This window comes from Ipomoea nil, unplaced genomic scaffold (genome assembly GCF_001879475.1).
Source record: "Ipomoea nil cultivar Tokyo-kokei standard unplaced genomic scaffold, Asagao_1.1 scaffold2247, whole genome shotgun sequence".
In the NCBI taxonomy this organism is placed as follows: Eukaryota; Viridiplantae; Streptophyta; class Magnoliopsida; order Solanales; family Convolvulaceae; genus Ipomoea; species Ipomoea nil.
In genome coordinates, this window is record NW_017618675.1 from 1 (window position 1) to 19,081 (window position 19,081).

Genomic DNA, 19,081 nt, shown 5'->3' on the forward strand with positions numbered 1-19,081 from the left:
TTACTTTGCTTGGCAAGGCTTCTTCCATCTCAACTGAGAATCCAATTAATACAATCCAAGACTTAAATTGTTTTGTCTTGTCTCTTCCACGTGTTCTCCACTAGCCTTACCACACTGTGATGTCATCATCCGATAGTAGTGATATCATCATCCGATAATTATACCTATCACGATATAAAATTGATATTTCATGATAGTATTGCCTGATATTACTATCATGATATTTTTCTTGTGACATCATCTCCTGATATTGCTACTTCACGATAGCAATTCATATTTACACCAAAATTGCTCTCAATGAGAATCAAACTGTGGATCATTTCACATTAGGCATGCTTCAAAACTTTTACCATCTCATCCATCTCAACCTTTGGTGACTTGATGCTTCATAAATGTGTTAAGCTGTGATCCCGCTTTCATTTATTCTTCCTTCAAACTGCTTTCACGTAGACTTCATGTAGGCTTTATGGCAGTGGTGCACTATACTCTGTGAACCAGAACTAACTCAAATAAAATAAAATTGGGGACTACAAAATACATTTGGCTCATCAAAACTTATAATATATTCCTAACATATATTTTAAAAGTTTGTAATTTTGATATCGATTTATTCACCTCTTAATATTTTTAAAATATCTACTAAAACAAGTTGTTTCAATCGGTTGTTGAAACTTGAAAAGAAAGCTTCGTATTATTTTTGATTTTTGTAATTTTTTTTATTTTTTATACATTACCCACTATTATATCACTTACTTTTTCATAAATACACATGGGACCCCATCAGTGTATACTTTTGTAAAAAATTATTCTGTTAATTATTTATTGTTTTTAACTTACTCATTGAATTTCATAAGAAGGTCTTTGGTGCAAACCTAAGGAAGAAAACAAGATGAAATATTGCATTGAATCCAAGAATTGTTTAAGGATATGCGCTTAGGCCTCACCTAGAAATAGAGATTCGAAAATTACATAATTCATATTCTCAATAACATTATGACATTCCCGGTTGAAAATGTAGATGTCATAGCGTTATACAAAGAAAGTACCATATAATGAAATTGCATTTGTAGACCAACGGTTAGGATAATTGCCTTCCAAGCAATAGACCTGGGTTCGACTCCTGACAAACGCATTACCTTTGCATTCGTTAAGCCTCTTGAATTAAGCAAACCAAACATGCAACCCAGAGCTTAATTTCGTTAAGTTTGGCTTCTCAATATAAGCAACCTTATGGACTAAACTCTTTTATATTTAGCAGTTTGTAATTTTGATATCAATTTATTCACCTCTTAACATTTTTAAAATATCTACTCAAACAAGTTTGTTCAATCGGTTGTTGAAACTTGAAATGAAAGTTTCGTATTATTTTGATTTTTGTAATTTTTATTATTTTTTTCTACATTGCCCTCTATTATATCACATAGTTTTTAATAAATATACATGGACCCCTTCAGTGTATACTTTTGTAACAAAATATTCTGTTAATTATTTATTGTTTTTTAACTTACTCATTGAATTTCATAAGAAGGTCTTTGGTTGAAACCTAAGGAAGACAAACAAGATGAAATATTGCATTCAATCCAAGAATTGTTTAAGGATATGCACTTAGGCCTCACCTAGATATAGAGATTCGAAAATTACATAATTCATATTCTCAATAACATTATGACATTCCCGGTTGAGAATGTAGATGTCATAGCGTTATACAAAGAAAGTACCATATAATGAAATTGTGTTTGTAGTCTAACAATTAGGATAATTGCTTCCAAGCAATTGACCCGGGTTCGACTCTCGGCAAATGCATTACCTTTGCATTCGTTAAGCCTCTCGAATTAAGCAAACCAAACATGCAGCACTAGAGCATAATTTCGTTTAAGTTTTGCTTCTCGATTTAAGCAACCCTATGGACTAAACTCTTTTCAAATTTAATAATTTATTATATAAATTCCATTTTATATATATTTCTGTAAAATAAAATTTGTATTCACACTTCTATTAAACAAACATTTATATTTTACCAGTTTGTAATTTTTATATCAATTTATTCACATCTTAATATTTTTAAAATATCTACTAAAACAAGTTGTTTCAATCGGTTGTTGAATATTGAAATGAAAGATTCGTATTATATTGATTTTTATAATTTTTGTTATTTTTTTATACATTACCCTCTATTATATCACTTACTTTTTCATAAATACACATGGACCCCGTCAGTGTATACTTTTGTAAAAAATATTCTGTTAATTATTTATTGTTTTTAACTTACTCATTGAATTTCATAAGAAGGTCTTTGGTTCAAACCTAAGGAAGACAAACAAGATGAAATATTGCATTGAATCCAAGAATTGTTTAAGGATATGCGTTTAGGCCTCACCTAGAAATAGGGATTCGAAAATTACATAATTCATATTCTCAATAACATTATGACATTCCCGGTTGAGAATGTAGATGTCATAGCGTTATAGAAAGAAAGTACCATATAATGAAATTGCGTTTGTAGTCCAACGGTTAGAATAATTACCTTCCAAGCAATAGACTTGGGTTCAACTTCCGGCAAACGCATTACCTTTGCATTCGTTAAGCCTCTCGAATTAAGCAAACCAAACATCCAGCCTATTTCGTTAAGTTTCGCTTCTCGATTTAAGCAACCTTATGGACTAAACTCTTTTATATTTTACCAGTTTGTAATTTTGATATCAATTTATTCACCTCTTAATATTTTTAAAATATCTACTAAACAAGTTTGTTCAATCGGTTGTTGAAACTTGAAATGAAATTTCGTATTATTTTGATTTTTGTAATTTTTATTATTTTTTTCTACATTGCCCTCTATTATATCACTTACTTATTAATAAATATAGATGGACCCCGTCAGTGTATACTTTTGTAACAAAATATTCTGTTAATTATTTATTGTTTTTAACTTACTCATTGAATTTCATAAGAAGGTCTTTGGTTGAAACCTAAGGAATACAAACAAGATGAAATATTGCATTCAATCCAAGAATTGTTTAAGGATATGCACTTAGGCCTCACCTAGATATAGAGATTCGAAAATTACATAATTCATATTCTCAATAACATTATAACATTCCCGGTTGAGAATGTAGATGTCATAGCGTTATACAAAGAAAGTACCATATAATGAAATTGTGTTTGTAGTCTAACAATTAGGATAATTGCCATCCAAGCAATTGACCCGGGTTCGACTCCCGGAAAAATGCATTACCTTTGCATTCGTTAAGCCTCTCGAATTTAGCAAACCAAACATGCAGCACAAGAGCATAATTTCGTTAAGTTTTGCTTCTAGATTTAAGCATCCCTATGGACTAAACTCTTTTCAAATTTAATAATTTATTATATAAATTCCATTTTATATATATTTCTTTAAATAAAATTTATATTCACACTTCTATTAAATAAACTTTTATATTTTACCAGTTTGTAATTTTTATATCAATTTATTCACATCCTAATATTTTTAAAATATCTACTAAAACAAGTTGTTTCAATCGGTTGTTGAAAATTGAAATGAAAGATTCGTATTATATTGATTTTTATAATTTTTATTATTTTTTTATACATTACCCTCTTTTATATCACTTACTTTTTCATAAATACACATGGACCCCGTCAGTGTATACTTTTGTAAAAAATATTCTGTTAATTATTTATTGTTTTTAACTTACTCATTGAATTTCATAAGAAGGTCTTTGGTTCAAACCTAAGGAAGACAAACAAGATGAAATATTGCATTGAATCCAAGAATTGTTTAAGGATATGCGTTTAGGCCTCACCTAGAAATAGGGATTCGAAAATTACATAATTCATATTCTCAATAACATTATGACATTCCCGGTTGAGAATGTAGATGTCATAGCATTATAGAAAGAAAGTACCATATAATGAAATTGCGTTTGTAGTCCAATGGTTAGGATAATTGCCTTCCAAGCAATAGACCTGGGTTCAACTCCCGGCAAATGCATTACCTTTGCATTCGTTAAGTCTCTCGAATTAAGCAAACCAAACATGTAGCCTATTTGGTTAAGTTTCGCTTCTCGATTTAAGCAACCTTATGGACTAAAGTCTTTTATATTTTACCAGTTTGTAATTCTGATATCGTTTTATTCACCTCTTAATATTTTTAAAATATCTACTAAAACAAGTTGTTTCAATCGATTGTTGAATCTTGAAATGAAAGCTTCGTATTATTTTGATTTTTGTAATTTTTTTTTTTTTTTCTACATTACCCACTATTATATCACTTACTTTTTCATAAATACACATGGACCCCATCAGTGTATACTTTTGTAAAAAATATTCTGTTAATTATTTATTGTTTTTAACTTACTCATTGAATTTCATAAGAAGGTCTTTGGTGCAAACCTAAGGAAGACAAACAAGATGAAATATTGCATTGAATCCAAGAATTGTTTAAGGATATGCGCTTAGGCCTCGCCTAGAAATAGAGATTCGAAAATTACATAATTCATATTCTCAATAACATTATGACATTCCCGGTTGAAAATGTAGATGTCATAGCGTTATACAAAGAAAGTACCATATAATGAAATTGCATTTGTAGACCAACGGTTAGGATAATTGCCTTCCAAGCAATAGACCTGGGTTCGACTCCCGACAAACGCATTACCTTTGCATTCGTGTTAAGCCTCTCGAATTAAGCAAACCAAACATGCAGCCCCAGAGCTTAATTTCGTTAAGTTTGGCTTCTCAATATAAGTAACCTTATGGACTAAACTCTTTTATATTTTAGCAGTTTGTAATTTTGATATCAATTTATTCACCTCTTAACATTTTTAAAATATCTACTCAAACAAGTTTGTTCAATCGGTTGTTGAAACTTGAAATGAAAGTTTCGTATTATTTTGATTTTTGTAATTTTTATTATTTTTTTCTACATTGCCCTCTATTATATCACATAGTTTTTAATAAATATACATGGACCCCTTCAGTGTATACTTTTGTAACAAAATATTCTGTTAATTATTTATTGTTTTTAACTTACTCATTGAATTTCATAAGAAGGTCTTTGGTTGAAACCTAAGGAAGACAAACAAGATGAAATATTGCATTCAATCCAAGAATTGTTTAAGGATATGCACTTAGGCCTCACCTAGATATAGAGATTCGAAAATTACATAATTCATATTCTCAATAACATTATGACATTCCCGGTTGAGAATGTAGATGTCATAGCGTTATACAAAGAAAGTACCATATAATGAAATTGTGTTTGTAGTCTAACAATTAGGATAATTGCCTTCCAAGCAATTGACCCGGGTTCGACTCTCGGCAAATGCATTACCTTTGCATTCGTTAAGCCTCTCGAATTAAGCAAACCAAACATGCAGCACTAGAGCATAATTTCGTTAAGTTTTGCTTCTCGATTTAAGCAACCCTATGGACTAAACTCTTTTCAAATTTAATAATTTATTATATAAATTCCATTTTATATATATTTCTGTAAATAAAATTTGTATTCACACTTCTATTAAACAAACATTTATATTTTACCAGTTTGTAATTTTTATATCAATTTATTCACATCTTAATATTTTTAAAATATCTACTAAAACAAGTTGTTTCAATCGGTTGTTGAATATTGAAATGAAAGATTCGTATTATATTGATTTTTATAATTTTTGTTATTTTTTTATACATTACCCTCTATTATATCACTTACTTTTTCATAAATACACATGGACCCCGTCAGTGTATACTTTTGTAAAAAATATTCTGTTAATTATTTATTGTTTTTAACTTACTCATTGAATTTCATAAGAAGGTCTTTGGTTCAAACCTAAGGAAGACAAACAAGATGAAATATTGCATTGAATCCAAGAATTGTTTAAGGATATGCGTTTAGGCCTCACCTAGAAATAGGGATTCGAAAATTACATAATTCATATTCTCAATAACATTATGACATTCCCGGTTGAGAATGTAGATGTCATATCGTTATAGAAAGAAAGTACCATATAATGAAATTGCGTTTGTAGTCCAACGGTTAGGATAATTACCTTCCAAGCAATAGACTTGGGTTCAACTTCCGGCAAACGCATTACCTTTGCATTCGTTAAGCCTCTCGAATTAAGCAAACCAAACATCCAGCCTATTTCGTTAAGTTTCGCTTCTCGATTTAAGCAACCTTATGGACTAAACTCTTTTATATTTTACCAGTTTGTAATTTTGATATCAATTTATTCACCTCTTAATATTTTTAAAATATCTACTAAAACAAGTTTGTTCAATCGGTTGTTGAAACTTGAAATGAAATTTTGTATTATTTTGATTTTTGTAATTTTTATTATTTTTTTCTACATTGCCCTCTATTATATCACTTACTTATTAATAAATATAGATGGACCCCGTCAGTGTATACTTTTGTAACAAAATATTCTGTTAATTATTTATTGTTTTTAACTTACTCATTGAATTTCATAAGAAGGTCTTTGGTTGAAACCTAAGGAATACAAACAAGATGAAATATTGCATTCAATCCAAGAATTGTTTAAGGATATGCACTTAGGCCTCACCTAGATATAGAGATTCGAAAATTACATAATTCATATTCTCAATAACATTATAACATTCCCGGTTGAGAATGTAGATGTCATAGCGTTATACAAAGAAAGTACCATATAATGAAATTGTGTTTGTAGTCTAACAATTAGGATAATTGCCATCCAAGCAATTGACCCGGGTTCGACTCCCGGAAAAATGCATTACCTTTGCATTCGTTAAGCCTCTCGAATTTAGCAAACCAAACATGCAGCACTAGAGCATAATTTCGTTAAGTTTTGCTTCTAGATTTAAGCATCCCTATGGACTAAACTCTTTTCAAATTTAATAATTTATTATATAAATTCCATTTTATATATATTTCTTTAAATAAAATTTATATTCACACTTCTATTAAACAAACTTTTATATTTTACCAGTTTGTAATTTTTATATCAATTTATTCACATCCTAATATTTTTAAAATATCTACTAAAACAAGTTGTTTCAATCGGTTGTTGAAAATTGAAATGAAAGATTCGTATTATATTGATTTTTATAATTTTTATTATTTTTTTATACATTACCCTCTTTTATATCACTTACTTTTTCATAAATACACATGGACCCCGTCAGTGTATACTTTTGTAAAAAATATTCTGTTAATTATTTATTGTTTTTAACTTACTCATTGAATTTCATAAGAAGGTCTTTGGTTCAAACCTAAGGAAGACAAACAAGATGAAATATTGCATTGAATCCAAGAATTGTTTAAGGATATGCGTTTAGGCCTCACCTAGAAATAGGGATTCGAAAATTACATAATTCATATTCTCAATAACATTATGACATTCCCGGTTGAGAATGTAGATGTCATAGCATTATAGAAAGAAAGTACCATATAATGAAATTGCGTTTGTAGTCCAATGGTTAGGATAATTGCCTTCCAAGCAATAGACCTGGGTTCAACTCCCGGCAAATGCATTACCTTTGCATTCGTTAAGCCTCTCGAATTAAGCAAACCAAACATGTAGCCTATTTGGTTAAGTTTCGCTTCTCGATTTAAGCAACCTTATGGACTAAAGTCTTTTATATTTTACCAGTTTGTAATTCTGATATCGTTTTATTCACCTCTTAATATTTTTAAAATATCTACTAAAACAAGTTGTTTCAATCGATTGTTGAATCTTGAAATGAAAGCTTCGTATTATTTTGATTTTTGTAATTTTTTTTATTTTTTTCTACATTACCCACTATTATATCACTTACTTTTTCATAAATACACATGGACCCCATCAGTGTATACTTTTGTAAAAAATATTCTGTTAATTATTTATTGTTTTTAACTTACTCATTGAATTTCATAAGAAGGTCTTTGGTGCAAACCTAAGGAAGACAAACAAGATGAAATATTGCATTGAATCCAAGAATTGTTTAAGGATATGCGCTTAGGCCTCGCCTAGAAATAGAGATTCGAAAATTACATAATTCATATTCTCAATAACATTATGACATTCCCGGTTGAAAATGTAGATGTCATAGCGTTATACAAAGAAAGTACCATATAATGAAATTGCATTTGTAGACCAACGGTTAGGATAATTGCCTTCCAAGCAATAGACCTGGGTTCGACTCCCGACAAACGCATTACCTTTGCATTCGTTAAGCCTCTCGAATTAAGCAAACCAAACATGCAGCCCCAGAGCTTAATTTCGTTAAGTTTGGCTTCTCAATATAAGTAACCTTATGGACTAAACTCTTTTATATTTTAGCAGTTTGTAATTTTGATATCAATTTATTCACCTCTTAACATTTTTAAAATATCTACTCAAACAAGTTTGTTCAATCGGTTGTTGAAACTTGAAATGAAAGTTTCGTATTATTTTGATTTTTGTAATTTTTATTATTTTTTTCTACATTGCCCTCTATTATATCACATAGTTTTTAATAAATATACATGGACCCCTTCAGTGTATACTTTTGTAACAAAATATTCTGTTAATTATTTATTGTTTTTAACTTACTCATTGAATTTCATAAGAAGGTCTTTGGTTGAAACCTAAGGAAGACAAACAAGATGAAATATTGCATTCAATCCAAGAATTGTTTAAGGATATGCACTTAGGCCTCACCTAGATATAGAGATTCGAAAATTACATAATTCATATTCTCAATAACATTATGACATTCCCGGTTGAGAATGTAGATGTCATAGCGTTATACAAAGAAAGTACCATATAATGAAATTGTGTTTGTAGTCTAACAATTAGGATAATTGCCTTCCAAGCAATTGACCCGGGTTCGACTCTCGGCAAATGCATTACCTTTGCATTCGTTAAGCCTCTCGAATTAAGCAAACCAAACATGCAGCACTAGAGCATAATTTCGTTAAGTTTTGCTTCTCGATTTAAGCAACCCTATGGACTAAACTCTTTTCAAATTTAATAATTTATTATATAAATTCCATTTTATATATATTTCTGTAAATAAAATTTGTATTCACACTTCTATTAAACAAACATTTATATTTTACCAGTTTGTAATTTTTATATCAATTTATTCACATCTTAATATTTTTAAAATATCTACTAAAACAAGTTGTTTCAATCGGTTGTTGAATATTGAAATGAAAGATTCGTATTATATTGATTTTTATAATTTTTGTTATTTTTTTATACATTACCCTCTATTATATCACTTACTTTTTCATAAATACACATGGACCCCGTCAGTGTATACTTTTGTAAAAAATATTCTGTTAATTATTTATTGTTTTTAACTTACTCATTGAATTTCATAAGAAGGTCTTTGGTTCAAACCTAAGGAAGACAAACAAGATGAAATATTGCATTGAATCCAAGAATTGTTTAAGGATATGCGTTTAGGCCTCACCTAGAAATAGGGATTCGAAAATTACATAATTCATATTCTCAATAACATTATGACATTCCCGGTTGAGAATGTAGATGTCATATCGTTATAGAAAGAAAGTACCATATAATGAAATTGCGTTTGTAGTCCAACGGTTAGGATAATTACCTTCCAAGCAATAGACTTGGGTTCAACTTCCGGCAAACGCATTACCTTTGCATTCGTTAAGCCTCTCGAATTAAGCAAACCAAACATCCAGCCTATTTCGTTAAGTTTCGCTTCTCGATTTAAGCAACCTTATGGACTAAACTCTTTTATATTTTACCAGTTTGTAATTTTGATATCAATTTATTCACCTCTTAATATTTTTAAAATATCTACTAAAACAAGTTTGTTCAATCGGTTGTTGAAACTTGAAATGAAATTTTGTATTATTTTGATTTTTGTAATTTTTATTATTTTTTTCTACATTGCCCTCTATTATATCACTTACTTATTAATAAATATAGATGGACCCCGTCAGTGTATACTTTTGTAACAAAATATTCTGTTAATTATTTATTGTTTTTAACTTACTCATTGAATTTCATAAGAAGGTCTTTGGTTGAAACCTAAGGAATACAAACAAGATGAAATATTGCATTCAATCCAAGAATTGTTTAAGGATATGCACTTAGGCCTCACCTAGATATAGAGATTCGAAAATTACATAATTCATATTCTCAATAACATTATAACATTCCCGGTTGAGAATGTAGATGTCATAGCGTTATACAAAGAAAGTACCATATAATGAAATTGTGTTTGTAGTCTAACAATTAGGATAATTGCCATCCAAGCAATTGACCCGGGTTCGACTCCCGGAAAAATGCATTACCTTTGCATTCGTTAAGCCTCTCGAATTTAGCAAACCAAACATGCAGCACTAGAGCATAATTTCGTTAAGTTTTGCTTCTAGATTTAAGCATCCCTATGGACTAAACTCTTTTCAAATTTAATAATTTATTATATAAATTCCATTTTATATATATTTCTTTAAATAAAATTTATATTCACACTTCTATTAAACAAACTTTTATATTTTACCAGTTTGTAATTTTTATATCAATTTATTCACATCCTAATATTTTTAAAATATCTACTAAAACAAGTTGTTTCAATCGGTTGTTGAAAATTGAAATGAAAGATTCGTATTATATTGATTTTTATAATTTTTATTATTTTTTTATACATTACCCTCTTTTATATCACTTACTTTTTCATAAATACACATGGACCCCGTCAGTGTATACTTTTGTAAAAAATATTCTGTTAATTATTTATTGTTTTTAACTTACTCATTGAATTTCATAAGAAGGTCTTTGGTTCAAACCTAAGGAAGACAAACAAGATGAAATATTGCATTGAATCCAAGAATTGTTTAAGGATATGCGTTTAGGCCTCACCTAGAAATAGGGATTCGAAAATTACATAATTCATATTCTCAATAACATTATGACATTCCCGGTTGAGAATGTAGATGTCATAGCATTATAGAAAGAAAGTACCATATAATGAAATTGCGTTTGTAGTCCAATGGTTAGGATAATTGCCTTCCAAGCAATAGACCTGGGTTCAACTCCCGGCAAATGCATTACCTTTGCATTCGTTAAGCCTCTCGAATTAAGCAAACCAAACATGTAGCCTATTTGGTTAAGTTTCGCTTCTCGATTTAAGCAACCTTATGGACTAAAGTCTTTTATATTTTACCAGTTTGTAATTCTGATATCGTTTTATTCACCTCTTAATATTTTTAAAATATCTACTAAAACAAGTTGTTTCAATCGATTGTTGAATCTTGAAATGAAAGCTTCGTATTATTTTGATTTTTGTAATTTTTTTTATTTTTTTCTACATTACCCACTATTATATCACTTACTTTTTCATAAATACACATGGACCCCATCAGTGTATACTTTTGTAAAAAATATTCTGTTAATTATTTATTGTTTTTAACTTACTCATTGAATTTCATAAGAAGGTCTTTGGTGCAAACCTAAGGAAGACAAACAAGATGAAATATTGCATTGAATCCAAGAATTGTTTAAGGATATGCGCTTAGGCCTCGCCTAGAAATAGAGATTCGAAAATTACATAATTCATATTCTCAATAACATTATGACATTCCCGGTTGAAAATGTAGATGTCATAGCGTTATACAAAGAAAGTACCATATAATGAAATTGCATTTGTAGACCAACGGTTAGGATAATTGCCTTCCAAGCAATAGACCTGGGTTCGACTCCCGACAAACGCATTACCTTTGCATTCGTTAAGCCTCTCGAATTAAGCAAACCAAACATGCAGCCCCAGAGCTTAATTTCGTTAAGTTTGGCTTCTCAATATAAGTAACCTTATGGACTAAACTCTTTTATATTTTAGCAGTTTGTAATTTTGATATCAATTTATTCACCTCTTAACATTTTTAAAATATCTACTCAAACAAGTTTGTTCAATCGGTTGTTGAAACTTGAAATGAAAGTTTCGTATTATTTTGATTTTTGTAATTTTTATTATTTTTTTCTACATTGCCCTCTATTATATCACATAGTTTTTAATAAATATACATGGACCCCTTCAGTGTATACTTTTGTAACAAAATATTCTGTTAATTATTTATTGTTTTTAACTTACTCATTGAATTTCATAAGAAGGTCTTTGGTTGAAACCTAAGGAAGACAAACAAGATGAAATATTGCATTCAATCCAAGAATTGTTTAAGGATATGCACTTAGGCCTCACCTAGATATAGAGATTCGAAAATTACATAATTCATATTCTCAATAACATTATGACATTCCCGGTTGAGAATGTAGATGTCATAGCGTTATACAAAGAAAGTACCATATAATGAAATTGTGTTTGTAGTCTAACAATTAGGATAATTGCCTTCCAAGCAATTGACCCGGGTTCGACTCTCGGCAAATGCATTACCTTTGCATTCGTTAAGCCTCTCGAATTAAGCAAACCAAACATGCAGCACTAGAGCATAATTTCGTTAAGTTTTGCTTCTCGATTTAAGCAACCCTATGGACTAAACTCTTTTCAAATTTAATAATTTATTATATAAATTCCATTTTATATATATTTCTGTAAATAAAATTTGTATTCACACTTCTATTAAACAAACATTTATATTTTACCAGTTTGTAATTTTTATATCAATTTATTCACATCTTAATATTTTTAAAATATCTACTAAAACAAGTTGTTTCAATCGGTTGTTGAATATTGAAATGAAAGATTCGTATTATATTGATTTTTATAATTTTTGTTATTTTTTTATACATTACCCTCTATTATATCACTTACTTTTTCATAAATACACATGGACCCCGTCAGTGTATACTTTTGTAAAAAATATTCTGTTAATTATTTATTGTTTTTAACTTACTCATTGAATTTCATAAGAAGGTCTTTGGTTCAAACCTAAGGAAGACAAACAAGATGAAATATTGCATTGAATCCAAGAATTGTTTAAGGATATGCGTTTAGGCCTCACCTAGAAATAGGGATTCGAAAATTACATAATTCATATTCTCAATAACATTATGACATTCCCGGTTGAGAATGTAGATGTCATATCGTTATAGAAAGAAAGTACCATATAATGAAATTGCGTTTGTAGTCCAACGGTTAGGATAATTACCTTCCAAGCAATAGACTTGGGTTCAACTTCCGGCAAACGCATTACCTTTGCATTCGTTAAGCCTCTCGAATTAAGCAAACCAAACATCCAGCCTATTTCGTTAAGTTTCGCTTCTCGATTTAAGCAACCTTATGGACTAAACTCTTTTATATTTTACCAGTTTGTAATTTTGATATCAATTTATTCACCTCTTAATATTTTTAAAATATCTACTAAAACAAGTTTGTTCAATCGGTTGTTGAAACTTGAAATGAAATTTTGTATTATTTTGATTTTTGTAATTTTTATTATTTTTTTCTACATTGCCCTCTATTATATCACTTACTTATTAATAAATATAGATGGACCCCGTCAGTGTATACTTTTGTAACAAAATATTCTGTTAATTATTTATTGTTTTTAACTTACTCATTGAATTTCATAAGAAGGTCTTTGGTTGAAACCTAAGGAATACAAACAAGATGAAATATTGCATTCAATCCAAGAATTGTTTAAGGATATGCACTTAGGCCTCACCTAGATATAGAGATTCGAAAATTACATAATTCATATTCTCAATAACATTATAACATTCCCGGTTGAGAATGTAGATGTCATAGCGTTATACAAAGAAAGTACCATATAATGAAATTGTGTTTGTAGTCTAACAATTAGGATAATTGCCATCCAAGCAATTGACCCGGGTTCGACTCCCGGAAAAATGCATTACCTTTGCATTCGTTAAGCCTCTCGAATTTAGCAAACCAAACATGCAGCACTAGAGCATAATTTCGTTAAGTTTTGCTTCTAGATTTAAGCATCCCTATGGACTAAACTCTTTTCAAATTTAATAATTTATTATATAAATTCCATTTTATATATATTTCTTTAAATAAAATTTATATTCACACTTCTATTAAACAAACTTTTATATTTTACCAGTTTGTAATTTTTATATCAATTTATTCACATCCTAATATTTTTAAAATATCTACTAAAACAAGTTGTTTCAATCGGTTGTTGAAAATTGAAATGAAAGATTCGTATTATATTGATTTTTATAATTTTTATTATTTTTTTATACATTACCCTCTTTTATATCACTTACTTTTTCATAAATACACATGGACCCCGTCAGTGTATACTTTTGTAAAAAATATTCTGTTAATTATTTATTGTTTTTAACTTACTCATTGAATTTCATAAGAAGGTCTTTGGTTCAAACCTAAGGAAGACAAACAAGATGAAATATTGCATTGAATCCAAGAATTGTTTAAGGATATGCGTTTAGGCCTCACCTAGAAATAGGGATTCGAAAATTACATAATTCATATTCTCAATAACATTATGACATTCCCGGTTGAGAATGTAGATGTCATAGCATTATAGAAAGAAAGTACCATATAATGAAATTGCGTTTGTAGTCCAATGGTTAGGATAATTGCCTTCCAAGCAATAGACCTGGGTTCAACTCCCGGCAAATGCATTACCTTTGCATTCGTTAAGCCTCTCGAATTAAGCAAACCAAACATGTAGCCTATTTGGTTAAGTTTCGCTTCTCGATTTAAGCAACCTTATGGACTAAAGTCTTTTATATTTTACCAGTTTGTAATTCTGATATCGTTTTATTCACCTCTTAATATTTTTAAAATATCTACTAAAACAAGTTGTTTCAATCGATTGTTGAATCTTGAAATGAAAGCTTCGTATTATTTTGATTTTTGTAATTTTTTTTATTTTTTTCTACATTACCCACTATTATATCACTTACTTTTTCATAAATACACATGGACCCCATCAGTGTATACTTTTGTAAAAAATATTCTGTTAATTATTTATTGTTTTTAACTTACTCATTGAATTTCATAAGAAGGTCTTTGGTGCAAACCTAAGGAAGACAAACAAGATGAAATATTGCATTGAATCCAAGAATTGTTTAAGGATATGCGCTTAGGCCTCGCCTAGAAATAGAGATTCGAAAATTACATAATTCATATTCTCAATAACATTATGACATTCCCGGTTGAAAATGTAGATGTCATAGCGTTATACAAAGAAAGTACCATATAATGAAATTGCATTTGTAGACCAACGGTTAGGATAATTGCCTTCCAAGCAATAGACCTGGGTTCGACTCCCGACAAACGCATTACCTTTGCATTCGTTAAGCCTCTCGAATTAAGCAAACCAAACATGCAGCCCCAGAGCTTAATTTCGTTAAGTTTGGCTTCTCAATATAAGTAACCTTATGGACTAAACTCTTTTATATTTTAGCAGTTTGTAATTTTGATATCAATTTATTCACCTCTTAACATTTTTAAAATATCTACTCAAAACAAGTTTGTTCAATCGGTTGTTGAAACTTGAAATGAAAGTTTCGTATTATTTTGATTTTTGTAATTTTTATTATTTTTTTCTACATTGCCCTCTATTATATCACATAGTTTTTAATAAATATACATGGACCCCTTCAGTGTATACTTTTGTAACAAAATATTCTGTTAATTATTTATTGTTTTTAACTTACTCATTGAATTTCATAAGAAGGTCTTTGGTTGAAACCTAAGGAAGACAAACAAGATGAAATATTGCATTCAATCCAAGAATTGTTTAAGGATATGCACTTAGGCCTCACCTAGATATAGAGATTCGAAAATTACATAATTCATATTCTCAATAACATTATGACATTCCCGGTTGAGAATGTAGATGTCATAGCGTTATACAAAGAAAGTACCATATAATGAAATTGTGTTTGTAGTCTAACAATTAGGATAATTGCCTTCCAAGCAATTGACCCTGGGTTCGACTCTCGGCAAATGCATTACCTTTGCATTCGTTAAGCCTCTCGAATTAAGCAAACCAAACATGCAGCACTAGAGCATAATTTCGTTAAGTTTTGCTTCTCGATTTAAGCAACCCTATGGACTAAACTCTTTTCAAATTTAATAATTTATTATAAATTCATTTATATATATTTCTGTAAATAAAATTTGTATTCACACTTCTATTAAACAAACATTTATATTTTACCAGTTTGTAATTTTATATCAATTTATTCACATCTTAATATTTTTAAAATATCTACTAAAACAAGTTGTTTCAATCGGTTGTTGAATACTTGAAATGAAAGATTCGTATTATATTGATTTTTGTAATTTTTGTTATTTTTTTATACATTACCCTCTATTATATCACTTACTTTTTCATAAATACACATGGACCCCGTCAGTGTATACTTTTGTAAAAAATATTCTGTTAATTATTTATTGTTTTTAACTTACTCATTGAATTTCATAAGAAGGTCTTTGGTTCAAACCTAAGGAAGACAAACAAGATGAAATATTGCATTGAATCCAAGAATTGTTTAAGGATATGCGCTTTAGGCCTCACCTAGAATATAGAGATTCGAAAATTACATAATTCATATTCTCAATAACATTATGACATTCCCGGTTGAGAATGTAGATGTCATATCGTTATACAAAGAAAGTACCATATAATGAAATTGCGTTTGTAGTCCAACGTTAGGATAATTACCTTCCAAGCAATAGACCTTGGGTTCAACTTCCGGCAAACGCATTACCTTTGCATTCGTTAAGCCTCTCGAATTAAGACATATTGTTTTGCTTCTGATTAAGCAAACCATGACTAAACTCTTTCTATTTAATTTTTATATATTCCATTTTATTTTTTTTTTAATTTATATTCACCTCTATTAAACTCTTTTATATTTTACCAGTTTGTAATTTTGATATCAATTTATTCACCTCTTAATATTTTTAAAATATCTACTAAAACAAGTTGGTTCAATCGGTTGTTGAAACTTGAAATGAAACTTTCGTATTATTTTGATTTTTTGTAATTTTTATTATTTTTTATACATTACCCTCTATTATATCACTTACTTTTCATAAATACACATGGACCCCCGTCAGTGTATACTTTTGTAAAAATATTCTGTTAATTATTTATTGTTTTTAACTTACTCATTGAATTTCATAAGAAGGTCTTTGGTTTGAACCTAAGGAAGACAAACAAGATGAAATATTGCATTGAATCCAAGAATTGTTTAAGGATATGCGCTTAGGCCTCACCTAGATATAGAGATTCGAAAATTACATAATTCATATTCTCAATAACATTATGACATTTCCGGTTGAGAATGTAAATGTCATAGCGTTATACAAAGAAAGTACCATATAATGAAATTGCGTTTGTAGTCCAACGGTTAGGATAAATGCCTTCCAAGCAATAGACCCGGGTTCAACCCCGGCAAACGCATTACCTTTGCATTCGTTAAGCCTCTCGAATTAGCCCTAGAGCATAATTTCGTTAAGTTTTGCTTCTCGATTTAAGCAACCCTAAGGACTAAACTCTCTTCAAATTTAATAATTTATTATAATAAATTCAATTTTATATATATATTTTTAAAATAAAATTTATATTCACACTTCCATTAAACAAACTTTTATATTTTACCAGTTTGTAATATTGATATCAATTTATTCACCTCTTAATATTTTTAAAATATCTACTAAAACAAGTTGTTTCAATCGGTTGTTGAAAAATTGAAATGAAAGTTCGTATTATTTGATTTTTATAATTTTTATTATTTTTTATACATTACCCTCTATTATATCACTTACTTTTTCATAAATACACATGGACCCCGTCAGTGTATACTTTTGTAAAAAATATTCTGTTAATTATTTATTGTTTTTAACTTACTCATTGAATTTCATAAGAAGGTCTTTGGTTCAAACCTAAGGAAGACAAACAAGATGAAATATTGCATTGAATCCAAGAATTGTTTAAGGATATGCGTTTAGGCCTCACCTAGAAATAGAGATTCGAAAATTACATAATTCATATTCTCAATAACATTATGACATTCCCGGTTGAGAATGTAGATGTCATAGCGTTATAAAAGAAAGTACCATATAATGAAATTGCGTTTGTAGTCCAACGGTTAGGATAATTGCCTTCCAAGCAATAGACCTGGGTTCAACTCCCGGCAAACGCATTACCTTTGCATTCGTTAAGCCTCTCGAATTAAGCAAACCAAACATGTAGGCCTATTTGGTTAAGTTTCGCTTCTCGATTTAAGCAACCTTATGGACTAAAGTCTTTTATATTTTACCAGTTTGTAATTTTGATATCAATTTATTCACCTCTTAATATTTTTAAAATATCTACTAAAACAAGTTGTTCAATCGTTGTTGAACTTGAAATGAAAGCTTCGTATTATTTTGATTTTTGTAATTTTTATTATTTTTTTCTACATTACCCTCTATTATATCACTTACTTTTTCATAAATACACATGGACCCCCATCAGTGTATACTTTTGTAAAAAATATTCTGTTAATTATTTATTGTTTTTAACTTACTCATTGAATTTCATAAGAAGGTCTTTGGTTCAAACCTAAGGAAGACAAACAAGATGAAATATTGCATTGAATCCAAGAATTGTTTAAGGATATGCGCTTAGGCCTCACCTAGAATATAGAGATTCGAAAATTACATAATTCATATTCTCAATAACATTATGACATTCCCGGTTGAGAATGTAGATGTCATAGCGTTATACAAAGAAAGTACCATATAATGAAATTGTTTGTAGTCCAACGGTTAGGATAATTGCCTTCCAAGCAATAGACCTGGTTCGACTCCCGACAAACGCATTACCTTTGCATTCGTTAAGCCTCTCGAATTAAGCAAACCAAACATGCAGCCCCAGAGCTTAATTTCGTTAAGTTTGGCTTCTCAATATAATAACCTTATGGACTAAACTCTTTATATTTTACCAGTTTGTAATTTTGATATCAATTTATTCACCTCTTAACATTTTTAAAATATCTACTAAAACAAGTTTGTTCAATCGTTGTTGAAACTTGAAATGAAAGTTTCGTATTATTTTGATTTTTGTAATTTTTATTATTTTTTTCTACATTACCCTCTATTATATCACTTAGTTTTTAATAAATATACATGGACCCCTTCAGTGTATACTTTT

The 19,081-nt window shown here is 29.3% G+C and overlaps 5 non-coding genes across 5 annotated transcripts; all 5 read left to right on the forward strand.

Moving 5' to 3' along the window:
• The first annotated feature begins 3,916 nt into the window (after window positions 1-3,916).
• Window positions 3,917-3,988, forward strand: TRNAG-UCC. Its single transcript has one exon. It is a non-coding gene; the product is annotated as a tRNA-Gly (tRNA).
• Window positions 3,989-7,437: 3,449 nt separating this feature from the next.
• Window positions 7,438-7,509, forward strand: TRNAG-UCC. Its single transcript has one exon. It is a non-coding gene; the product is annotated as a tRNA-Gly (tRNA).
• A 3,448-nt stretch (window positions 7,510-10,957) lies between these two features.
• TRNAG-UCC lies at window positions 10,958-11,029 on the forward strand. Its single transcript has one exon. It is a non-coding gene; the product is annotated as a tRNA-Gly (tRNA).
• Window positions 11,030-14,477: 3,448 nt separating this feature from the next.
• TRNAG-UCC lies at window positions 14,478-14,549 on the forward strand. The gene has a single exon. It is a non-coding gene; the product is annotated as a tRNA-Gly (tRNA).
• A 3,468-nt stretch (window positions 14,550-18,017) lies between these two features.
• Window positions 18,018-18,089, forward strand: TRNAG-UCC. Its single transcript has one exon. It is a non-coding gene; the product is annotated as a tRNA-Gly (tRNA).
• The last annotated feature ends 992 nt before the right edge of the window (window positions 18,090-19,081 follow it).